The sequence below is a fragment of the Schistocerca serialis genome, chromosome 8 (genome assembly GCF_023864345.2).
Source record: "Schistocerca serialis cubense isolate TAMUIC-IGC-003099 chromosome 8, iqSchSeri2.2, whole genome shotgun sequence".
Classification (NCBI taxonomy): domain Eukaryota; kingdom Metazoa; phylum Arthropoda; class Insecta; order Orthoptera; family Acrididae; genus Schistocerca; species Schistocerca serialis.
The window spans coordinates 209,837,763-209,865,043 of record NC_064645.1 but is presented as its reverse complement, the minus strand read 5'-3'; positions in this window follow the sequence as shown (position 1 = coordinate 209,865,043).

Below are 27,281 nucleotides of genomic sequence, written 5' to 3'. Positions count from 1 at the left end.
GCTAGCCCAGTCCGACAGCCCTTAACTTCGTTGATCTGGCGGGAACCGGTGTTACCACTGCTGCAAGGCCGTTGGCCATACACGGCTACAATCCATACAAATACTTTCAGAAAATATGTCCTGAAGCTTAAATCTGTATTAGATATTAAAAAACTCGTCTTTTTCAGAAAAGCTTTTCTTGCCATTGAAATTCTAAGTTTCATATCCTCTCTACTTTGACCATCATCAGTTATATTGCTGCACAAATATCAAAACTCATTTACTACCTGAAATGTCTCGTTTCCTAATATAATTCCCTGATTTAATTCGGCTGCATTTCTCATCCGTATTTTATTTTTGTTCTTACATCTTCCTATCAAGACACTGTCAGTTCCGTTCAACTGTTCTTCCAAGTTCTTGTGCCGCCTCTGGCATAATTACAATGTCATCATTAAACCTTAGTTTGTATTTCTTCTCCCTGAACTTTAGTTCCTTCTCTGGAATTTTATTTGGTGTCATTTACTGCTTGCTCATTGTGCAGAGGGAACAACACTGGGAATAGGGTACAAGCCTGTCTCACTCCCTTCTCAACCACAGCTTCCCTTTCATGCCGCTCGACTCTTCTAACTGCCGTCTGGTTTCTGTAAAAGTTGTAAACAGCCTTTCGCCCCCTGAATTTTACCCCTGAGGCTTTCAGAATTAGAAAAAAATTTAAAAAGTCATCGTTATTCATCTGTAATCGTAACGTTATGGAACAAGAGTAGTCGTAATGCCGAACTAAGCTATGGGAAAGAGTGATATACAATCGAAAGAGACTCGAATACAAAATGCAAACACAATAAAAAAGAGTACTAATGGGCAGTCGGAAATAAATTGTGATTTATTTGTCTTGTCCGTACTCCTTTAGCACCTGAAATTATCGACGACGATACTGCATTCGCCAAGCCTGCTCCATACACCAGTCAATCAACTCACAGGAAGATGATACACGGACTGTGGTACACCGACGTTATAATCTGTTATACGCTCGCAGCTGGTTGTCCGATGTGTCAGGCAGAGTTGGACGTGCGAGGGTCATTTATCTCGTTAGCGTCAACTGAAAGTCGACGTTTCCATTGGCGGCTACCGCGCTAGTGATTTGACGTCAGGTCGCGCCTCATGTCTGAGAGCATTGACCAGAAAAATATTACAACCGCCTGCTGAACAGTGTGTAGATCTACGTTTGGAACTCAATACAACAGCAGTTCTATGTGACATGATGTCGGCAAAGGTTTTGGTAGTTTTTCCGAGGATTGTGGTACCAGATGTCTACGCAAACTCGATCAGGTCCTGTAAACTACAGGCTGGCGGTTTGTGGCGTCCGATATCACACTAGATGTGTTCACTTTGGTTCAGATCAGCAAAACTGGTGGCCAAGAAAACAAAGTAAGTTCACTGTCGTGATCGTAAAACCATTGTAGTGTGATTTTGCTGGACGAGACATCGTGGGCGAGGAAGAAATCAAGCGTATTAATTTCACCTAGTCCACAGCTCTCATACCGACTTCGGCTACTACCACAGTTCCCGTAACACAAGTCATACGGACACTCAGATGAGTGACCCTCATAACATAATAAGGCCCTCATCAACCTGCGTTCGTGTCCCTAAGAACGGACACCACATACGTATAACTAAGCCGAGGATGTTAATGACCTCTTCAGTGCAGATTTTCACCAGGCTCGAACTGCTACGGGAATCGGCGAAATCCGAGAGTAATGACAATAATTGGCAACGGGCACTACAGAATTTGTATGGCATAATGCTGACCCCATTAGCCTGCGTCCGTGGTGTGATGCATGTTTCGAGCAACCGTTTATCTCTATGACAGCATATCCTGATACGAACTGGTGTAATAAGAAACATGATTAAGCCGACTAGGGGACATGTGTACACTGATCCAGAGTGCAGTCTCAATGATGACGTCCCCACTACAATAGTAAATGGCGATGTCATTGAACCAACATAGGAATATGTGGGCCTCTTCTGCTGCAGAGCACCATGTTCACCATTGTGGGCTAAATGGTGTGTGGTGAGCCACTAAGCACTTGTCCCTGCACTGGTGTAACAAGAAATACGATACGTCCGACCAGGTAACATCTGCCCATTGCTACACAGTGCAATCTCGATGATGTTGGCCACACTACAATAGTAACTGGAGCACGTAGGGGACTTCTGCTACAGAGCCGCCATACACCCACTCCCTCCTTCACAAGCGGTATCTACGTTCGTGTTAAGTCGACGAATCCCAGCGGCCATTACAAAAACATTATCTCTCACTGCTGGGGGCCATGAATGTGGCAGCCAATCACCTGAAGCACATACTCTATTCAGAAAATTTTATTCAAGCCTCTATTTGTCCTCCTACATCCTTAGCACTCCGACAGTTAAACACGCGTCTCAGCCTTTCCGTGGGATGTGTGTGCTGGTGCTTCCCATGTGAAGATTCCTCACAGGTCAGCTCGTGACTATTGTTCGTGAACCCGCGCCTTCATTCACACGAAAGGATGTCTTGTTGCATTGTTCCGCCCCCCCTCCTTCCCTCAACGCTGATTCGCCAGGTACGCTATTCTGTAATTTTTTTCGTGCCACCTGTGTGAAGCCTCCAACCCACTCTGGCCACACCGTAAAGGTTCTGCGGCTGCCATCGTTTGTAACCGCTGCGTCCTCGCTCTGCTCTCTCACTCTCTCTCTCTCTCCTCTCTCTCTCTTAGCTCAGAACAGGACAAGTCTCTTTTCAGTCCCCCATTGGTCGAGAGGAGCTTCTGAGGAAGGCGTTGCCAACGTCGCCCTTTGTGTCAGTGGTCAGTGGTCTAGTTAACTGCCATTACTGCCACACATGCAGTACCACAGAAATTGTTGGTATGTAGTGTTAGCCAGTACCAGCCAGTGAAATATGTAATAACCCGATTGTGCATCATAAACAGTGATGTAATGTACGGTAAATATAAAACGAAAAGAATTTCCCGAACAATAATACGTGGTAGCAAAATCTTGCTGTCTTATACACCATGTGCGCCATCGTGTGGTGAATGTTGTGCGGTGTGTTCCTTATCAATTGCGGCTGGACCAGCACTGCACTGTGTCGTCAGATCTGTCTCAGAATGCCGCGGGCAAGACCCTGTGCTCCACGTTTTGTGAAGAGACATGGGTGTCCAACACATCGCAGCTTATGCGTGGATTCATCGTCCTTCAACCGCTTCCTATAGATGCTCATTGCAGTAAACGGTACAGCCGACCACCTTTGCTGTTTAGGATACGATAGTTTCTAGATACCGGGCCGAACCAATCTGCCATTTGTCAAGGTATTTTATGCCAGCGGATTTTGCCATCTGCTGCTCGCATCATTACTACTGTAGAGTGATTCTCCATCTATTTCTGCTCTCATTATATAGATACCATGTAACGTGTCCACTTGATCACCAGCGCTATTCAGTCTCGCTGTGTACAATTTGTGCAGTAATCATTATGTTTTGTGCCATCAGTGTATGCTCCTATTTATATTAGCTGGTATCTGAAACAGAGGGAGCAGGATTGCTCCAACCAGCCATAAATGAATGGGAGCTCTGCATTGTTGGCACTTCAGTTGTGCAGATAATTCTGACTGCCAATTTCAGATGCGTAGTATTTCTGGACCAGAAACTTGTGCTTATTTCAAGCGAAGCATAATTCTGGCCCTAATAAAAATTATTAAAAGATTTCTGATAAAATGAACGACACTGTAGCTCTGTACACGACGTGCACATTACCTATTTGTTCCAAAAAAGACATGAGCAAAAATGGGAGTTTTCAGTGGGTCATATCTTGGGTTCTATTGATTACGCAGATAAGGGGTCAGGTGTTTTGGAAAGCTGTTGTCCTAATGGCCATTTGTATACCTATCGGGAGAACGGGTATATTATAGCTGTACAACAATACAGGGTCAAAATTAAACTTTACACACTTCCTACTTCCCCCAGCTTTTTTTTAATTACTTGGGGTATAGAATGGACCTTAGGCGGCTCATAAACGCACCATTTGTTCATGACCAGTTCTTGAGAGTAACCATGAGTTTTCTCTACGAAAAGTACTAGTTACGGGAATGGCCACTTCTATAATTTCTAATCTAAATTTTTACTACGTGTTCTTAAGGTGATATCCTCGGGGAATTTTTAAACTTTCTTCGATATCATTATCCTTTTCTGATAGCCAGAGGTTCAATTTTAACGTTCTTATGCACGTAAAATAAGTATTTATCATCCGGTCACAGGCGTAAATGTAACTGTCATAGTAAACATATGTCAAGGGTTCTAGCGTCATTGCTGGTTCTCAGGTCATTTAACAATGTTTTAGTCAGACTTTTTTCACGAATAAAACTTTATGCCGCGCTGTCTCTGTATAACGCTCATTTAACGGTCGTAGAAGTATGTCCAGAATGGTACTGCAGTGATTAAGAAATGAGATACTTTAAATGACTACCAAAAATTATATAAAACTGGAATGACTACACATTCAGAAAAATATTTCTAATGAAATTTCTGCTCTTTTAAGATGAATCTCTTTCACGAGGAATTTCTATCGACGAGCAGAGTACCCAGAAAAATGTAAGACAAACGATTTTATGCTAACTTTATATTATGCGTTCTTATTTGTTGTTTGTATGTGTCAAAGTATATAAATGTGTTGAAATATACAGATAAACTGTGAAAACGTCAGTGACCCACAGAATCAGTGTTATATAACCAGCCCACCCCGCTGTTGCAAGGAAAAGAAGAAGTCAGAGGTAAATCGCTCCTGTCGTAGCACAAAAAAGACGAATATATTCTGCTTTAAAAGATTGACAATAGTGGGGAACCAAATGCCTCCCTCCTCATTCCACCTTCTCATCAAAATTTTCTCCATGCTAACATACTCGTGCTTTTTTGGGTTGTAAGAGGATAGCTGAGAGAGCGTGACAGTGGAAGAGAGGGAAGACAACGCCAACGGAAGAGAAAGACAGAGGAGACGGTGATGGTGGAAGAGACAAAGTGATAATGGAACAGAAAGAGGGATGGATGAAGAAATAGTAGTGGAAGCCAGAGAGAGAAATATAGATGGTCAGTGAGAGATAATGGCAGTAAAAGAGGAGAGATAGGTGGAGACAGAAGCAGTTACAACAAAAGAGAGAGGAGGCAGTGGTAACGAAAAAAAAAAAAGAAAATAAACGGGTGAGCGGAGACCATACGTAGGCTTGGGGGGATCTGCTCCCCCCCCCACCCTTGCCCCCCCCCCCTCCCTCCAGACCTGGTTGGTGTAAGGTAGAGGCCGCAATTTGGACCGAAATTTTAAACACTTGGGTGTAGTGGAAAAAGTAAGTAGGACCTCACGGAATTTTTTACCCTTAGAGGTACGGTGGAGAGAGTGGCGGAGGGAAAAAAGACAGGAGGAGTCAGTGGAAGTGCGAGCGGAGGTAATGGAAGTGGGATATGCTGTAAATTAACAGGAGAAAAAGGAGACAGTAGGAAAGACAGATACATATAGATAGTGGCACTGAGAGGGAGAGAATATTTTGTGTTGAAAGAGTGCAAATGAGTTCGCAAGTTAAAATTTTTGCTGAAGAATGAGCACTGAGGCAGCTGGTTCTCTACCTTCCTGTCAAAGTCTGTTAATGAGGAACATGTTCGCCTTTTTTCGTTGCTAGCGATCTAGACCACGCATGCTATTGTTAAGAAACAGACGTTTCAAACTTCACATCTGTTGGGAGTAGAACATTTACAAAAGCCGTTTTGGAAAGCTTATAAATAAATAACAAACGCTATACGACACGAATCTTTGCAAATAGCCAATCAGAAGCCATGTTTATTTATTAAAAAGATCTCAGGTCAATAATCTTGTGGAATAATTCGTACTATACAATATTATTTTCAGTCTGTGAATAACACTGAAGGCTGTGCGATACACTGAAGTGACAAAAGTCATGTGATAGCGATATGCACATTCACAGATGGAGCTCGTACCGCGTACATAAGGTATAATAGGGCAGTGCATTGACAGAGCTACCGCCTGTACTCAGGTGACTCACGTGGAAACATTTCTGACCTGATTATGGCCTCACGATCGGAATTAAGAGACTGAGCGTGGAGTGATAGTTCTACATGAAAGCCTGAGACATTCCATTTCGCTAATTGTTAGGGAATTCAACATACCGAGATCACAATGTCAAGAGTGTGCAGAAAATACTAAATTTCTAGCATTACCTTTCACCATGGACAACGCAGCGGCCGACAGTCTTCTCGTAACGAACGAATGCAGGAGCGTTTGCGTAGAGTTGTCAGTGGTAACAGACAAAACAGTGCGTGAAGTATCCACAGAAATCAATGTGGGACGTACAATGTATCCGTTGGAACAATGCGGCGAAATTTAGCATTAATGGGCTATGGCAGCAGACGACCGACGCGAGTGCATTTGCTAACAGCACGATAAAGCCTGCAGCTCCTCTCCTGGGCGCGTGACGGTATCAGTTCGATACTAGATGACTGGAAAACCGTGGCCTTGTCACATGAGTCCCGATTTCATTACGTCATAACAGGTCATAGGGTTCGAGTGTGGCGCAAACCAAACGACGCCATGGATCCAAGTTGTCAACAGGGCACTGTACACGTTAGTGGTGGCTCCATTATAGTGCGAGCTGGTTTACATGGAATTGACTGGGTCCTCTAGTTCATCTGAACCGATCATTGACGAAAAATATGTTCGGCTACCTGAAGACCGGTTTCAGCCATCCAGTAACTTCACGTTCCGAAACAACAATGGGATCTTTATGGGTGACTGTGCTCTATGTCATGTGGCAACAACTGTTCACGATTGGTTTAAAGAACAGGCTGGACAGTTGGAGCGAATGAGTTGGACACCGAGATCGATCGACATGAATCCCATCGAACCCTTATAGAACATACTCGAGAGGCCATTTCGTGCAGAAAATCCTACATCGTCAACACTTTCGCCATGCGGCTCTATACTTCTGCAGGGAACTTCCAACAAGTTGTTGAGTCCTTGTCACGTCGACTAGCTGCACTATGTTGCTGCACTATGCCGAGCAGAAGGAGGCCCGTCACGATATTATTGTATAAAATACTGATGGTTCAAATGGCTCTGAGCACTATGGGACTTAACATCTGAGGTCATCAGTCCCCTAGAATTTAGGACTACTTAAACCTAACTAACCTAAGGACATCACACACATCAATGCCCGAGGCAGGATTCGAACCTGCGACCGTAGCAGTCGCGCGGTTCCAGACTGTAGCGCCAAGAACAGCTCGGCCAGACTGGCCGGCAAAATACTGATGGATCTTCTCAAATTATATTTCAGTAATTGTAACTGGCCGAACTGCACACATTCTTAGAAATATTGTTTGTAAGTAGGCTGCTTAGGTTTTTATGTTGGTAACGCCACGTAGCGCTCTATATGAAAATCACTGACTGTGCTGTGTGAAGGCTGTGGTTGGTTTGCATTGTTTGAGTATATGCTATTGTAGTGTTGGACAGTTGGCTGTTAACAGCGCGTAGCGTTGCGCAGTTGGAGGTGAGCCGCCAGCAGTGGTGGATATGGGGAGAGAGATGGCGCAGTTTCGAGAGCGGATGATCTGGACGTGTGTCCATCAGAGACAGTAAATTTGTAAAACTGGATGTCATGAACTGATATATATATATATATATATATATATATATATATATATATATATATATATATATATATATATATATATTGTGACTTTTGAACACTATTAAGGTAAATACAGTGTTGATCGGAATAAGTAAAGAGCGAAATGTCTGAGTACGTTCAGTTCTGCTCAGCTGTTTGAAAGTCTAATAATGTAAAAGGTTTATAAGCACGGTTATTCATTAATTTTACTAAGGGGACGTTCCATGTTTATTTTTGTCAGCGTATCCCCCAGTATTCCACAGTGTTTATTTTGAACGATGTGCTCTGTTGTGTAAACCGAGTTGTGGAAATGTCTTAGAAATCAATGGAACGCACGTTCATTTCAAAATTTTGGGAAATTTAAATGTCTGCAGGTAAGCTTCAATTAACTAAGAAGTTGACATTAAATGGGGATGACTTGTAAGGAACTGAAAATAATACCAGTTCAATGGGAAGTAGAATTGCCACTAATGAGCTGCTGGAGCCAACCCTTGGTACTTTGATGCTATCACCCTTTTTTTAGGGCGATAAATCTCTTAGCATACAAATATAACTACAGTTTCACACTATATACGTATATTCGCTTTTCCTTACCTTTATATAAAGCGGGTGTGGTTTCGTCCGCAGAACGAAGTCGCATGCAAAAATTCATACCTCACGACGGCACCACGCGGGGCTCACAAGAAAGGTAGGCCGCGGCGCAAACGTCGCAGCATGTGACCCTGCAGATCTTAAGAGTGCCAGCAGACATCTCCGCCGACGAACGAGTATCTATTTGAGACGAGTTTAATAATTCCTGACTACGCGTTTCAACGCATGCAAACTCTCGATAGCATGCGACAAAGTTAAGACCTTTAATAGGTACCTTTTCAATTATGTATTATTTTCCAGTGGGCCCTGAACGGAGCTGAGCGTTCGCGAAGTGTGGCAGACAAGCCGAAAGCCGACCGGTGTGACGTCACAAGTTCGTTGCAGGGCCTGTATTTCTCCTTGGCCCCGGCCACCACAAGTAAAGACAGTCACTGCCAGACGCATCAACGAACGGTAGTCGTCGGCGCCCCCACCTGTTTCCTTGCGCCACCGCAGCCGGAAAGTTATTTAACCATGAGCGCAGTGCCACTCAGACCAATGTAGTGAGCGACCAACTGCAGCCAAGGGTATTGCAATAGTATGGTCCAAGCACAGATCCGTCTGCGTACTAATTAGACAGTTATTCAGAACTTTTGTCAAGTTATAGACAATTATACTTTGATACGAAACTATCTTTCTGCAATGAACAAAGTCATAAATGTTGTGCCAGCGAGATTATTAAATACATATCATTTGTAAGTACAGTAACTGGTTACGAAGTATTTTCCAAGCTCAAGCCTTAATAAGTCATTAATAATTTGCAGTATCAGCTCAACCTCCTCCTGAAGTAATGTAGCCGGCCGCGGTGGTCTAGCGGTTCTAGGCGCGCAGTCAGGACCCGCGCGACTGCTACGGTCGCAGGTTCGAATCCTGCCTCGGGCATGGATGTGTGTGATGTCCTTAGGTTAGTTAGGTTTAAGTAGTTCTAAGTTCTAGGGGACTGATGACCACAGTAGTTAAGTCCCATAGTGCTCAGAGCCATTTGAACCATTTTTTGAAGTAATGTAGATTTCCTACAGTACACCACAGAATCAAGCTTTCTATGCAGTTGTAGACTTTTCCATCACGATTAGGCTTTTGTGACTGTGCTTATATTGCACTTATAAATTTTAGGTCTTCAAATCACGTCCCTTTCGCCATATGATATAAAAAAAGTGAGAGCCGATGAATTCCAGGACTAGTGACTCGCAAGTAAGTCTCCATTTTCTTAAAAATCACTTCGCTGTCTGGAGCCACTGTGGATGTATTGCGCAGCATATTACAAAAGTACGTGAAATGAGAGGGGGTCTACCCTGTCATTCTTACTCTCTTCTTACAGCACTCTTTCATCCATGAACACTTCTTCTTTTCTTTTTGCAAGCTGAAAACCAGCTCACAGGCCGAATAATAGCTGGCACCCACATTCGTCATGCTTGCATCTCCGAGATCTGACGCGTAGTTTGAGCAACATCACTTCGTTGGGTGGATCCAGCCGTCAATATACTGCATAATACTATTGCCCAATAATATTGGCAGTCTAGAGGCCACATAAACTAAAGAAAAAATAAGTATTTCACCGAGTTCATTATAACGTAATTAGTTTCAAACTGTTTTTCATATGCCAAATTTTCATCCTTTTCAAATAAATTCACTTTTTTCTTTATCAGTTACCATAGCTAAGTCATATCGTAAGTGTTCACTCGAGTTTATTAATTTTAAGAATTGTTAATTTTTTCTGACAACTACAACTGTATGTTATTGTCTTGTACGTTCAGATTATTCTAAAATTTCTGGTACCCCAAAATTTGTAAATCTTTTATTGATTACTAGTTTCTACAGACCCATGGCCTCTCATCATCGTATCTGGTTAATAAACATACGTCCCAAGTCAAGGTGACTAATACCATGCGCTCTCATTTAAACATTGTACAAATAAGTGTAGAATTAGAATGTAGCTTGTAACGAATTAACAGAAGTTCACGATCCTTGCAAACTTGCAAGTCACATAGTGATTTTTGCGTCATCTTACAATAAATGGTAGCAAGGAACGTTAGTATGTCAGACATAAAGTTCCACAAATATGCAATATGCATCATGTTGTGCTGATGTCCTAGTGCCCTCGTTCACTTAAAATAACAATGGTGAATGGGGTAGAACGATATTTGCGCGGTTAAGTATGTATAAAGCTGCTTACATTGCGGCACTGGACAATTGATATGTACTCTCATAAACCTCGAACTACATGTGGCACAGTATAAATTCTTCCTTCAGTACGATATCCTTCAAAGATTGGCAGCATTAGGTAACATTTTTAAAATTACAAGTTTACAAACGAACGTTCTGAAAACATACAGTGTCATTTTCTGAAATACAATTTACGATAAAAAATATAGTTCAAACTATTTCTCTACACGCAGTGTATGCATCGTCAGCAATTGACAGAAATAGATGCTCATGGTAACTGTACACAAAACAACATAGATCACGGTCATTGCACCGGACTGAATGCAAGATATTGTGAAGCTCGCACCCCTGCTAAACGGCAGCCGAAGAGATCGTCAGTCTTCTACGAAATGTTGACGTCTCTAGAATGTAGACTTCAAAGAGCCGCCGGCCGTGCGCAAGAAGATTCTGCCGGAAATTTCTCTTAGATGCTTTGACCTATGTTAATAAAACACTGTAAAACTGTTTCAGAACGAAAAATGAAATGATGTATATTCAGCTCTGTGACAGCTGTTCTGTGATAGCCGCGCTTGCTGACATGTGCATGTTAAAATACTTACGTGGCAGTAATCTTTAAATAGTGTTCCTAAATAAAATGTTTTTTGTCCTCGGGAACGACACACACACACACACACACACACATACACTCATATATGTGAGGTTTTCTTGTCATTTGGAGTAGATCTGGAAAGATGGAAAATCAAAAAGAGCATTACAGATGCGTGTGAACTCTATACGCAATGTCGTTGTGTTAGATGGATTGATGGTAGCCTTTTGGACCTCACGAGCCATTCCTTCCCCTTCTCTCATAGTTTTTTTAGGAGTACCCTTCGATATGCTCGACGTTCCTTGCCCCTTAGCACATGAGAGCTGCCTGTTTTGGTTTAGCTGTGGGTCGCTCCTTCTCGTTTCCACTCGGCAACCACATCACCAGCAGTCGACGTACGCTGAGTTCGAAGGGTTAAAATGTTCCTGATTGACTTATTTCTGTGGTGACATCCAATGACTAGGCCATGTTAGAAGTGAGTGAGCTCTCCTGAAAGTCCCAGTCCGCTGTTACTGTTTCGCTACTGACAACACGGTACTCCTTCATTCTGGCGGGTCCACCTCTCTTAACATCTAGTGGCCAATTCTACATTACATAGGAGTAACCAGTTAACTATTTTGCCAGATAGGATACTGAAGAAATCATCTCGGCTCATCAGCTAAGTGGTAGCATCTCGTAGTGGCAACTTCTTGACGAGTCTGTTTTATTCCTAAAGATGGTCAGAAATAATGATACACGAAATATTCCACATATATCTTTTCCATGTTGACACACAATGAATATCGTTCTAACCCATACCGGCTAACAAGTGACAACGTTTCTCCTGTTACTTATTAGTAAGCGAATGCGACTCTTCTCCCTCATTATGGATTTTCTGCTGGTACTTAATTGTTTCTATGTGGACGCACGAATTAATGGAGTTCTGTTAGCCTCGCTTATCACTCCACCGGACCACGTCGGCGATCCAATATGCAGGAAACTGCTTGTCCATTCATTGGCACATTTCAGTGCTGTAACGCGGTGGTACGCCGTCTTGCTGGAAGTTAGCAAGGAAGTCCTCACTTTCGTGCAGGATTGACGTGAAGATATATTTTTTTAACATTTCGTGATAGACCATCGCAATAAGTACTCCTTCAATGAAAAAAAGACGACCAACAATCATGTCACCCCAAATCTCACCTCACACCTCGAGTTTCTCAGCACGCTGAATCCAATATGGACTACTATCCAACCAGCACCTTACTGTTTCTCCACTTCACCACTGACATCTGAGAAATGGATGTACCTAACAATACCAGGAATGTTCTTGGGTATCTTCAGCGCCCACTCACAGACCCCTACCCTATGGTGTGGTTGATACTCTATCAGATGTTGCAACATGTGCAGATTGTGTTAGTATGTGCCACTAGTTACCTCGCAAAACGTACGTATGATCTGACTGATTCCCATTCGCGTAGAGACATGCGATGACCATTTTGTCGGACTCACGGCCATCGCTGCTACCACCGGTGTTAATGCTCTTTTTGATTTTCCGGATTTCCAGATCAGCTCCAAACACAAGAAAACATCACATATATGAATGTGTGTGTATGTGTGTGTGTGTGTGTGTGTGTGTGTGTGTGTGTGTGTGTGTGTGTGTTTGTGTGTATGGACAGAGAGAGAGAGAGAGAGAGACATGGTTGGTTGGTTGATTTGGGAGGCGGGACCAAACAGCGAGGTCATCGGCCCCATTGAATTAGGGAAAAAGATGGTGAAGGAAATCGCCCGTGCCCTGTCAAAGGAATCATCCTGGCAATTACCTGAAGCCGTTTAGGGAAATCACGGGAAACCCAAATCAGGATGGCCGGATACGGGTTTGCACACCGTCGTTCTCCCAAATGCGACTTCAGTGTGCTAACCACTGCACCATCTAGCTCGATAGAGAGAGAGAGAGAGAGACAGGAAGAGTTTTAAAATGGCATCAGGTACCATTACGGTTCTACCTCAATGTTAACCCTCTTAATTTTTGGTGACAGATAATAGCACCGACACTGCTTGCGGCACAGTGTTATACTTTATGTGTTACACACTCCCTCCAATGCGCAGCTCCTTCTCCCAGTATTATTACCCTTATTGCTCTACGTCGTGACTGGCTGAAATTGGGTTTCACTCTCAGTGTCGTAGCATACAAATCCTTTACCATTGCGGTACTTTGTGTTACGGACAGTATTCAGTGACTAGTATCTCTGAACAAACATGTGTTTATCTCCTTCATTAAATTAAATTGCGAGTCTTTCTTCTGAGTCATCATTCTTCTGACTCGTCTGATGCGGTCCGCCACGAATTCCTCTGTTGTGCCAATCTTTTCATCTCAGAATAACACTTACGACCTACGTCCTAAATTATTTACTGGATGTATTCCAATCTCTTTTCTCTACAGTTCGTATCCTCTACTTATTACTGTCGTACCATGAAATTTACACCCTGGTGTCGTCCTGTCCCTTCTTCTTATCAGAGTTTCCTATATATTCCTTTCCTCATCGATACTGCAGAAATCTTCCTCATATCTTATCTTACCAGTCTACCTAATTACACTCCTGGAAATGGAAAAAAGAACACATTGACACCGGTGTGTCAGACCCACCATACTTGCTCCGGACACTGCGAGAGGGCTGTACAAGCAATGATCACACGCACGGCACAGCGGACACACCAGGAACCGCGGTGTTGGCCGTCGAATGGCGCTAGCTGCGCAGCATTTGTGCACCGCCGCCGTCAGTGTCAGCCAGTTTGCCGTGGCATACGGAGCTCCATCGCAGTCTTTAACACTGGTAGCATGCCGCGACAGCGTGGACGTGAACCGTATGTGCAGTTGACGGACTTTGAGCAAGGGCGTATAGTGGGCATGCGGGAGGCTGGGTGGACGTACCGCCGAATTGCTCAACACGTGGGGCGTGAGGTCTCCACAGTACATCGATGTTGTCGCCAGTGGTCGGCGGAAGGTGCACGTGCCCGTCGACCTGGGACCGGACCGCAGCGACGCACGGATGCACGCCAAGACCGTAGGATCCTACGCAGTGCCGTAGGGGACCGCACCGCCACTTCCCAGCAAATTAGGGACACTGTTGCTCCTGGGGTATCGGCGAGGACCATTCGCAACCGTCTCCATGAAGCTGGGCTACGGTCCCGCACACCGTTAGGCCGTCTTCTGCTCACGCCCCAACATCGTGCAGCCCGCCTCCAGTGGTGTCGCGACAGGCGTGAATGGAGGGACGAATGGAGACGTGTCGTCTTCAGCGATGAGAGTCGCTTCTGCCTTGGTGCCAATGATGGTCGTATGCGTGTTTGGCGCCGTGCAGGTGAGCGCCACAATCAGGACTGCATACGACCGAGGCACACAGGGCCAACACCCGGCATCATGGTGTGGGGAGCGATCTCCTACACTGGCCGTACACCACTGGTGATCGTCGAGGGGACACTGAATAGTGCACGGTACATCCAAACCGTCATCGAACCCATCGTTCTACCATTCCTAGACCGGCAAGGGAACTTGCTGTTCCAACAGGACAATGCACGTCCGCATGTATCCCGTGCCACCCAACGTGCTCTAGAAGGTGTAAGTCAACTACCCTGGCCAGCAAGATCCCCGGATCTGTCCCCCATTGAGCATGTTTGGGACTGGATGAAGCGTCGTCTCACGCGGTCTGCACGTCCAGCACGAACGCTGGTCCAACTGAGGCGCCAGGTGGAAATGGCATGGCAAGCCGTTCCACAGGACTACATCCAGCATCTCTACGATCGTCTCCATGGGAGAATAGCAGCCTGCATTGCTGCGAAAGGTGGATATACACTGTACTAGTGCCGACATTGTGCATGCTCTGTTGCCTGTGTCTATGTGCCTGTGGTTCTGTCAGTGTGATCATGTGATGTATCTGACCCCAGGAATGTGTCAATAAGGTTTCCCCTTCCTGGGACAATGAATTCACGGTGTTCTTATTTCAATTTCCAGGAGTGTATTAACAATATTTTGAGGTGTAAGCGTAGGCTTCCGCGGCCGTTGTCTTCTTCAATAAAATTCTTCAGGGTATCAGACCGCATCGTGATAATTTTAAATTGCGCCAACGTTTCGGCCAGCGTTGCAGCTAGCCTTCATCAGGGCCTTATGTTAACTGCTAAATGAACACACTTGGATTCCTTAAATAGCTGCACGAGAAAACCGTGTCGTTACTTGATTGGCTGTACTAGGAGGAGGAGGAGGTGTGAAAGGTATGCTTTATTGGTGTTTCCTTTATTATCTGTTATTGGCTGAAATAGCTGTTTTCTATTGGTCTTTATATTAATCCACCCCATTGGAGGAGACGGACGAATAGCGAACAGGTGATGGCTGTGACGTCACTCTGTTTCCATGCTGTCCAGAAGCCGGCTGCGGCGTGCCATTGCTTTGTGTGCTCGCGACCACTACTGTGGCTCTCCGCGTGTCCGCATGGGCCGCCACGGCACTGCCGACGCTCCGTAGCCCTGCTATTGCAGGCAGCCAAGACCTCGGAAGCTTGTACCCGTCCTCTCTATTCATGTTGGCGGGTCTTTTGGCTATTTCTATCGCCTCTCTAATCTTTCTTTTGAATGTGAGAGGCTGTTTCGCCAGGACGCGGGCTTCTTGAAAAAATATTGCTTTCCCGCACTCGTCCCGGTGTTCCGCCACTGCTGACTTAGTGTGTTGTTTCAGGCGGATATATCTTTCATGTTCCGAGAGCCTAGTGCTGATCGGACGTCCCGTCTCACCTATGTAAACTAATCCACACGCACAACCAATTTCATACACACCAGCTGTGTGTAGTTTGTCAACTGCATCCTTGGTAGAACCGAGCATGTCTGATATTTTGTTTCTGCTTCGGAAAATTGGTTTGATGTCGGCTTTTCGTAGAATTTTGCCAATACGTTCGGTGACCCCTTGTACATATGGTAACACAGCAATGCTCTGTGCCTCCTTCTCCTCTTCCCTATTAGTCTTCTCCCTTGTCGACATGGTGCTGTCTATCATCTGCTTCCCATAGCCATTAGTTCCGAAGATGGACCTGAGGTGTTCAAGTTCTGTCTTCAGATGTTCTTCGTCGCTTATCCTGTACGCTCTCTTCGTTAGCGTGTGCAGGGCGGACTTCTTCTGCGTGGGGTGATGGTGGGAGGAGGCGTGAAGGTACCTGTCCGTATTGGTTGGTTTCCTGTACACTTTGTGGCCAAGTCTACCATCAGGTTTTCGATAAACTTCCACGTCGAGAAAAGGCAGCACCCCATTCTTCTCTGTTTCCATTGTAAACTGGATTTTTCTATGCTGTTGGTTAAGGTGCTTGTGGAAGTTCTGTAACTCCTCTTCTCCGTGGGGCCAGATGACGAAAGTATCATCGACATAGCGAAGCCAACAATTTGGACGTAATGGTGCGGACTGGAGGGCTGTTTCCTCAAATGCCTCCATGAAAATTTCTGCTGCGACAGGCGATAGGGGTGAGCCCATAGCTACACCGTCAGTTTGTTCATAAAATTGACCTCTCCACCTGAAATAGGTGGTCGTCAGACAGTGGCGCACAAGCTCACATACATCAGGTGCCACGCGTTCTTCTAGGATGTTCACAGTATCTGACACTGGGACATTCGTGAATAGGGATTTGACGTCGAAGCTAACCATCAGATCTTGGTCCGTAACACACATTTCCTTTAGGAGAGACACGAAGTGAGTGGAATCCTTAACGTAGGACTCGGTTTGATGCACTAGGTGTCGGAGCCTAGGTGCCAGTTCTTTCGCTAGGTAGTAGGTCGGCGAATTTATACTGTTTACTATGGGCCTTAAGGGGAAGTCGGTTTTGTGTACCTTCGGTACACCATATATCCTTGGTGCCTGTGTCACTTGCGGGATGAATCTTCTGGCCTTGTCGAAATTGATTCTAGAGTGCTTGAGCAGTGCCTGCGTCGTTTTGATTACCTTGGCCGTCGGATCTCCCTGAAGTTTCTTGTAGATAGGTTCTGCGAGAATATCTTCCATTCGTTTGTTGTAATCAGTCGTGTCCAAGACTACAGTGGCGTTGCCCTTATCTGCCTGTACCACTACTAAGTGGGGGTTGTCCCTGAGTTCCTTAATGGCATGATATTCCTCAGCGTTGATGTTTTGCTTCGGTGGCTTTGCTTTATTCAGAACTCTGACCGTTTCCTGCCGGATCTTCTCCGCCTCGGCCTGTGGCAGATGACGTACCGAAGCCTCTACGGATTCTATAATATCTTCTTTTGGAACTCGCTTAGGTGCGACTGCGAAATTCATCCCCTTGGCCAGGATTGCTGTGGTTGCTTCGCTCAAGGTGTGGCTGGAGAGGTTGACCACTATCCGTCGCCTGTCCAGCGTCAATGTTTCGTCCGTGGCTTTCTGTTGTAGTTTGTCGTACTTTCTCATCTGGCGGTTAGTAATACTATTGCTGGTCCTTGATGCTTGCTGAAAGGTTAACCTGTCGACTTTATCCCAGTCTTCCCTCCGAAGTTTCCCGGCCAGAAATAGGTGCAGATCACACAAATTCCTGTTGTGAGCATCGAGACTTATGCGGATGTGGCGAATCCTTTCCCGTAGCAATGCTTTACTGGCGTTAACACAGATATTCCTCGCCTTGTTCGTTTTTATGTGAGACGTCAACCGCAAAGAATACGGCACAACACTCGTGTCTCTGCATCTCTTCAAAAAAGCAAGGTCATTCAGCAGTTTACATCTTTTTAAACGCAGTGCTTCTAACTTCTTGATGTTTCCGTGGATTTCCTGCCCATACAGGTTGGTTAAATGTAAGCGTAGGCTTCCGCGGCCGTTGTCTTCTTCAATAAAATTCTTCAGGGTATCAGACCGCATCGTCATAATTTTAAATTGCGCCAACGTTTCGGCCAGCGTTGCAGCTAGCCTTCATCAGGGCCTTATGTTAACTGCTAAATGAACACACTTGGATTCCTTAAATAGCTGCACGAGAAAACCGTGTCGTTACTTGATTGGCTGTACTAGGAGGAGGAGGAGGTGTGAAAGGTATGCTTTATTGGTGTTTCCTTTATTATCTGTTATTGGCTGAAATAGCTGTTTTCTATTGGTCTTTATATTAATCCACCCCATTGGAGGAGACGGACGAATAGCGAACAGGTGATGGCTGTGACGTCACTCTGTTTCCATGCTGTCCAGAAGCCGGCTGCGGCGTGCCATTGCTTTGTGTGCTCGCGACCACTACTGTGGCTCTCCGCGTGTCCGCATGGGCCGCCACGGCACTGCCGACGCTCCGTAGCCCTGCTATTGCAGGCAGCCAAGACCTCGGAAGCTTGTACCCGTCCTCTCTATTCATGTTGGCGGGTCTTTTGGCTATTTCTATCGCCTCTCTAATCTTTCTTTTGAATGTGAGAGGCTGTTTCGCCAGGACGCGGGCTTCTTGAAAAAATATTGCTTTCCCGCACTCGTCCCGGTGTTCCGCCACTGCTGACTTAGTGTGTTGTTTCAGGCGGATATATCTTTCATGTTCCGAGAGCCTAGTGCTGATCGGACGTCCCGTCTCACCTATGTAAACTAATCCACACGCACAACCAATTTCATACACACCAGCTGTGTGTAGTTTGTCAACTGCATCCTTGGTAGAACCGAGCATGTCTGATATTTTGTTTCTGCTTCGGAAAATTGGTTTGATGTCGGCTTTTCGTAGAATTTTGCCAATACGTTCGGTGACCCCTTGTACATATGGTAACACAGCAATGCTCTGTGCCTCCTTCTCCTCTTCCCTATTAGTCTTCTCCCTTGTCGACATGGTGCTGTCTATCATCTGCTTCCCATAGCCATTAGTTCCGAAGATGGACCTGAGGTGTTCAAGTTCTGTCTTCAGATGTTCTTCGTCGCTTATCCTGTACGCTCTCTTCGTTAGCGTGTGCAGGGCGGACTTCTTCTGCGTGGGGTGATGGTGGGAGGAGGCGTGAAGGTACCTGTCCGTATTGGTTGGTTTCCTGTACACTTTGTGGCCAAGTCTACCATCAGGTTTTCGATAAACTTCCACGTCGAGAAAAGGCAGCACCCCATTCTTCTCTGTTTCCATTGTAAACTGGATTTTTCTATGCTGTTGGTTAAGGTGCTTGTGGAAGTTCTGTAACTCCTCTTCTCCGTGGGGCCAGATGACGAAAGTATCATCGACATAGCGAAGCCAACAATTTGGACGTAATGGTGCGGACTGGAGGGCTGTTTCCTCAAATGCCTCCATGAAAATTTCTGCTGCGACAGGCGATAGGGGTGAGCCCATAGCTACACCGTCAGTTTGTTCATAAAATTGACCTCTCCACCTGAAATAGGTGGTCGTCAGACAGTGGCGCACAAGCTCACATACATCAGATACTGTGAACATCCTAGAAGAACGCGTGGCACCTGATGTATGTGAGCTTGTGCGCCACTGTCTGACGACCACCTATTTCAGGTGGAGAGGTCAATTTTATGAACAAACTGACGGTGTAGCTATGGGCTCACCCCTATCGCCTGTCGCAGCAGAAATTTTCATGGAGGCATTTGAGGAAACAGCCCTCCAGTCCGCACCATTACGTCCAAATTGTTGGCTTCGCTATGTCGATGATACTTTCGTCATCTGGCCCCACGGAGAAGAGGAGTTACAGAACTTCCACAAGCACCTTAACCAACAGCATAGAAAAATCCAGTTTACAATGGAAACAGAGAAGAATGGGGTGCTGCCTTTTCTCGACGTGGAAGTTTATCGAAAACCTGATGGTAGACTTGGCCACAAAGTGTACAGGAAACCAACCAATACGGACAGGTACCTTCACGCCTCCTCCCACCATCACCCCACGCAGAAGAAGTCCGCCCTGCACACGCTAACGAAGAGAGCGTACAGGATAAGCGACGAAGAACATCTGAAGACAGAACTTGAACACCTCAGGTCCATCTTCGGAACTAATGGCTATGGGAAGCAGATGATAGACAGCACCATGTCGACAAGGGAGAAGACTAATAGGGAAGAGGAGAAGGAGGCACAGAGCATTGCTGTGTTACCATATGTACAAGGGGTCACCGAACGTATTGGCAAAATTCTACGAAAAGCCGACATCAAACCAATTTTCCGAAGCAGAAACAAAATATCAGACATGCTCGGTTCTACCAAGGATGCAGTTGACAAACTACACACAGCTGGTGTGTATGAAATTGGTTGTGCGTGTGGATTAGTTTACATAGGTGAGACGGGACGTCCGATCAGCACTAGGCTCTCGGAACATGAAAGATATATCCGCCTGAAACAACACACTAAGTCAGCAGTGGCGGAACACCGGGACGAGTGCGGGAAAGCAATATTTTTTCAAGAAGCCCGCGTCCTGGCGAAACAGCCTCTCACATTCAAAAGAAAGATTAGAGAGGCGATAGAAATAGCCAAAAGACCCGCCAACATGAATAGAGAGGACGGGTACAAGCTTCCGAGGTCTTGGCTGCCTGCAATAGCAGGGCTACGGAGCGTCGGCAGTGCCGTGGCGGCCCATGCGGACACGCGGAGAGCCACAGTAGTGGTCGCGAGCACACAAAGCAATGGCACGCCGCAGCCGGCTTCTGGACAGCATGGAAACAGAGTGACGTCACAGCCATCACCTGTTCGCTATTCGTCCGTCTCCTCCAATGGGGTGGATTAATATAAAGACCAATAGAAAACAGCTATTTCAGCCAATAACAGATAATAAAGGAAACACCAATAAAGCATACCTTTCACACCTCCTCCTCCTCCTAGTACAGCCAATCAAGTAACGACACGGTTTTCTCGTGCAGCTATTTAAGGAATCCAAGTGTGTTCATTTAGCAGTTAACATAAGGCCCTGATGAAGGCTAGCTGCAACGCTGGCCGAAACGTTGGCGCAATTTAAAATTATGACGATGCGGTCTGATACCCTGAAGAATTTTATTGAAGAAGACAACGGCCGCGGAAGCCTACGCTTACATTTAACCAACCTGTATGGGCAGGAAATCCACGGAAACATCAAGAAGTTAGAAGCACTGCGTTTAAAAAGATGTAAACTGCTGAATGACCTTGCTTTTTTGAAGAGATGCAGAGACACGAGTGTTGTGCCGTATTCTTTGCGGTTGACGTCTCACATAAAAACGAACAAGGCGAGGAATATCTGTGTTAACGCCAGTAAAGCATTGCTACGGGAAAGGATTCGCCACATCCGCATAAGTCTCGATGCTCACAACAGGAATTTGTGTGATCTGCACCTATTTCTGGCCGGAAAACTTCGGAGGGAAGACTGGGATAAAGTCGACAGGTTAACCTTTCAGCAAGCATCAAGGACCAGCAATAGTATTACTAACCGCCAGATGAGAAAGTACGACAAACTACAACAGAAAGCCACGGACGAAACATTGACGCTGGACAGGCGACGGATAGTGGTCAACCTCTCCAGCCACACCTTGAGCGAAGCAACCACAGCAATCCTGGCCAAGGGGATGAATTTCGCAGTCGCACCTAAGCGAGTTCCAAAAGAAGATATTATAGAATCCGTAGAGGCTTCGGTACGTCATCTGCCACAGGCCGAGGCGGAGAAGATCCGGCAGGAAACGGTCAGAGTTCTGAATAAAGCAAAGCCACCGAAGCAAAACATCAACGCTGAGGAATATCATGCCATTAAGGAACTCAGGGACAACCCCCACTTAGTAGTGGTACAGGCAGATAAGGGCAACGCCACTGTAGTCTTGGACACGACTGATTACAACAAACGAATGGAAGATATTCTCGCAGAACCTATCTACAAGAAACTTCAGGGAGATCCGACGGCCAAGGTAATCAAAACGACGCAGGCACTGCTCAAGCACTCTAGAATCAATTTCGACAAGGCCAGAAGATTCATCCCGCAAGTGACACAGGCACCAAGGATATATGGTGTACCGAAGGTACACAAAACCGACTTCCCCTTAAGGCCCATAGTAAACAGTATAAATTCGCCGACCTACTACCTAGCGAAAGAACTGGCACCTAGGCTCCGACACCTAGTGCATCAAACCGAGTCCTACGTTAAGGATTCCACTCACTTCGTGTCTCTCCTAAAGGAAATGTGTGTTACGGACCAAGATCTGATGGTTAGCTTCGACGTCAAATCCCTATTCACGAATGTCCCAGTGTCAGATACTGTGAACATCCTAGAAGAACGCGTGGCACCTGATGTATGTGAGCTTGTGCGCCACTGTCTGACGACCACCTATTTCAGGTGGAGAGGTCAATTTTATGAACAAACTGACGGTGTAGCTATGGGCTCACCCCTATCGCCTGTCGCAGCAGAAATTTTCATGGAGGCATTTGAGGAAACAGCCCTCCAGTCCGCACCATTACGTCCAAATTGTTGGCTTCGCTATGTCGATGATACTTTCGTCATCTGGCCCCACGGAGAAGAGGAGTTACAGAACTTCCACAAGCACCTTAACCAACAGCATAGAAAAATCCAGTTTACAATGGAAACAGAGAAGAATGGGGTGCTGCCTTTTCTCGACGTGGAAGTTTATCGAAAACCTGATGGTAGACTTGGCCACAAAGTGTACAGGAAACCAACCAATACGGACAGGTACCTTCACGCCTCCTCCCACCATCACCCCACGCAGAAGAAGTCCGCCCTGCACACGCTAACGAAGAGAGCGTACAGGATAAGCGACGAAGAACATCTGAAGACAGAACTTGAACACCTCAGGTCCATCTTCGGAACTAATGGCTATGGGAAGCAGATGATAGACAGCACCATGTCGACAAGGGAGAAGACTAATAGGGAAGAGGAGAAGGAGGCACAGAGCATTGCTGTGTTACCATATGTACAAGGGGTCACCGAACGTATTGGCAAAATTCTACGAAAAGCCGACATCAAACCAATTTTCCGAAGCAGAAACAAAATATCAGACATGCTCGGTTCTACCAAGGATGCAGTTGACAAACTACACACAGCTGGTGTGTATGAAATTGGTTGTGCGTGTGGATTAGTTTACATAGGTGAGACGGGACGTCCGATCAGCACTAGGCTCTCGGAACATGAAAGATATATCCGCCTGAAACAACACACTAAGTCAGCAGTGGCGGAACACCGGGACGAGTGCGGGAAAGCAATATTTTTTCAAGAAGCCCGCGTCCTGGCGAAACAGCCTCTCACATTCAAAAGAAAGATTAGAGAGGCGATAGAAATAGCCAAAAGACCCGCCAACATGAATAGAGAGGACGGGTACAAGCTTCCGAGGTCTTGGCTGCCTGCAATAGCAGGGCTACGGAGCGTCGGCAGTGCCGTGGCGGCCCATGCGGACACGCGGAGAGCCACAGTAGTGGTCGCGAGCACACAAAGCAATGGCACGCCGCAGCCGGCTTCTGGACAGCATGGAAACAGAGTGACGTCACAGCCATCACCTGTTCGCTATTCGTCCGTCTCCTCCAATGGGGTGGATTAATATAAAGACCAATAGAAAACAGCTATTTCAGCCAATAACAGATAATAAAGGAAACACCAATAAAGCATACCTTTCACACCTCCTCCTCCTCCTAGTACAGCCAATCAAGTAACGACACGGTTTTCTCGTGCAGCTATTTAAGGAATCCAAGTGTGTTCATTTAGCAGTTAACATAAGGCCCTGATGAAGGCTAGCTGCAACGCTGGCCGAAACGTTGGCGCAATTTAAAATTATGACGATGCGGTCTGATACCCTGAAGAATTTTATTGAAGAATATTTTGAGGCACCACATCTAATATGCTTTTATTTTCTTCTGTTCCGGTTCTCCGACATCTACATTTCACTGTCATACAATTCTGTTCTACAAACGTACATGCTCAGAATTTTTTTTCTGAAATTAAGGCCTGTGTTTGGTACTAGTAGCCTTCTCTTGGCCAGGTATGCCCTCTTTGTCAGTGCAAGATTGCTTTTTATGACCTCCCTGATCCGTCTGTCATGGGTCATTCGTGATCACGAATTGTGATATTAAGTTTCTCACAGTTCGCATATTTAATGCTTCTTAGAGTTCAAGCCATTCAACAGATCCTGCAAGTCATCTCACTTTCACTGAGGATAGCATTGTGGTCAACACATCGATATCCTTTCACCTTGAATGTTAATCCCACTCTTGTCCCTTTCTTTTATTTCCGTCTTTGATGTTTAGACAGAACAATAGGGTCGGAAGACTACATCACTCTCTTACACCCTTTTTAATTCGAGCACTTTGTTCTGGATCTTCCACTCTTATTGTTCCCACTACCTTCTTGTACACGTTGTATATTACCCGTCTTTCCCTATTGCTTACAGCCGCTTTCCTCAGAATTTCTAATATCTTACACCATTTGACTCTATCGAATTCTTTTTCCAGGTCAACAAATCCTATGAAGATATCTTGATTTTTCTTCGGTCTTGCCTCTTTTATTAAATGAAGCATCAGAACTGACTGTCTAGTGCCTTTACCTTTCCTAAAGCCATCCTTATCGTCATTTAAATATCCTCTGTTTTCCTATCCATTCTTCTGTATATTATTCTTGTCAGCACCTTGGATGCAAGTGCCATTAAAATGATTCTGCGATAATTCTAGCAGCCGGCCGGAGTGGCCGAGCGGTTCTAGGCGCTACAGTCTGGAACCGCGCGGCCGCTACGGTCGCAGGTTCGAATCCTGCCTCGGGCATGGATGTGTGTTATGTCCTTAGGTTAGTTAGGGTTAAATTGTTCTAAGTTCTAGGGGACTGATGACCTCAGACGTTAACTCCCATAGTACTCAGAGCAATTTCAACCAATTCTAGCACTTGTCACCTCTTGAAATCTTTGGAATTTTGTAGATGATGATTTTTCAAAAGTTAGATGGTATAGCGTCAGACTCATACTTTCTTCACACCAAAGTGAATAATCGTTTACTTGCCACTTCCTACAGTGATTTTTAAAATGCCGATGGAATGTTATCTATCCCTTCTGCCTTATTCGATCTTAAGTCTTCGAAAGCTTACTTAAATTATAATATTTTATTCCCTATCTCTTCCATGTCGACTCCGTTTCTTCTTCTAGCACGTCATCAGACAAGTCTTCCCCTCATAGGCGCCTCATATGTACTCTTTCCACCTACCTGCTCTCTGCTCTGAAGTTAGCATTTGGATTTCCATTGCACTCTTAATGTTACCGACCTTGCTATTAATTTCACCGATGGTTGTTTTGACTTGTCTAAACGCTGAGTCAGTCCTTCTAACGATCATTTCTTGTACGATTTCTACACATAATTCCTGCAGCCATTTCGCCTTAGCTCTCCTGCACTTCCTGGTTACTTCATTATTAAGCGACTTGTATTTCTGTATACCTGAATTTCCTTGAATGTTTCTGTACTTTGTAAGAGGTCCGAGCAGATGCAATTTCGATGTATTGCTCATGCGCTGCCTGCGATATGCAAGGTCTCTGACCAGAGAGCAGTGTTGACTGCAGTAGTAACTGTGTAGCTGTAGCAGTAAGTTGTTGCTACTCTGGAGTCTGCTCCGGTCGCGGTGCAGCGATGCCGGAGCCTGAGTATTATTGTATAAGGTAAAAAGCAGCATCGCGCATATGTAGTAATGTTATCTCAAGTCCCATGTAAATGTTTTAAAAATCTCGTAATAATAATCTTGCTCATAAAAAGTAACTTTTAACAACCATTGATTTCAATTTAAAGAATTTACTAATTTCTCCCATTCATGATCATCCCGATTATTGCAATAGAAAAATCAGTTGCTTCCTTTCATAAATGACAGATAGGTCGGGCAGCATTGCACAGACCTGTGCCGGAAAAATTTACTGTAAGAGCAGATATATCCGGCGAGTTCATTGAGGTAAGAATTTTTCCTTTTTTTATTCAGAATGATCTTTCAGGGCCATGACGCAGCACTGCTGTCGTCCAAAATTTACCATGTTAAATTCACAGTGAATTATTGATAAGTCATAAGTGAGCGACAATTTAAGTGAGAGGTTTGTTACATTGTTTTATTACCAGGTTACTGAATTTATTTTTTTTTATTGGGACGTTACACTGAATGTGAACGACATAATTATAATTTTTACTGTTGAGAGGTTTAGGAATTTTTTCTGTTTTGAGGTTACGCTAAATGTGAATGAATTTTGAGCTTAGATTAAATGGGAATGAATTTTGTGGGTAGATTAAATGTAAAAGAATTTTGTTTTGAGGTTACACTAAATTAGAATCATATTCATATTATTTAAATGTATTTTGTGGGGAGGTTACCACTTCCTTCTTTTTTCAATCAACAGAAGTATTTCTTTAGTTACTCACGGTTTCTTCAAAGTTATGTTCTTTGAACCTATGTTTTTCTCGCCAGTTTCTGTGACTGCTTTTTTCAGAGAGGTCTATTTCTCTTCAACTGATCCGCCTAATCCGAGACTATATCTGCTCCTGGGTATACTTTACAATCCAATATCTGATTTGGAATCTCTGTCTGACCATGATGTAATCTGACTGGAATCTTCCCGCATGTCCCCGCCTTGTCCAAGTAAACCTCTTCTTCTTGCGTTTCTTCAACAGAGTATTCGCTATCAGTATCTGAAATTTATTTTAGAGCTCAGTTAGTCTTTCTCCTCTTTCATTCTTACTACCAAGCGATATTCTCTTGTAACTGGTTCTTCTACTCCTCTCTTTACGACAGCATTCCAATCCCACATGACTATTTGATTGTCATCTCCCTTTGAGTGCTCAAGTACTCTTTCAGTATTCTCGTATACTCCTACTTTCTCGATCTGTTCATCTTCTATGGCAACAGCGGAATGTATGCCTGATCTAATGTTGTCGGTATTGGTTTGCTGTCAATTCTGATTAGCACAAATCTATCACTGAAGTGTTCGGAGAAACCACACTCTTCGCCCTAACTTTCTGTTCATAAGGACTCCTACTACTGCTATACCATTTTCTGCTGCTGTTTGTAATACCCTACACTTATCTAATCAGAAAATCTCCTCTCTCTTCCGTTTCACTTCACTAACTCTCACAATATCGAGACTGAGCTTTAGCATTTACCTTTTAAAATTTTCTACCTTCCTTGGCACATTTACACTTATAACATTCCACGCTCCGACTCGTTTGTCATTTAATACCTTTGTCATTGACACCTCCCCTCGGCAGTCCTCTCTCTGAGATTTCATTGGAGGACTTGTGTGTAATCGTTTGCGAATGTAGAGATTATTATGTATTTTTTCAATTATAGGCAACATCTGTGGGTACACATAATGTGTCTTCAACGCAG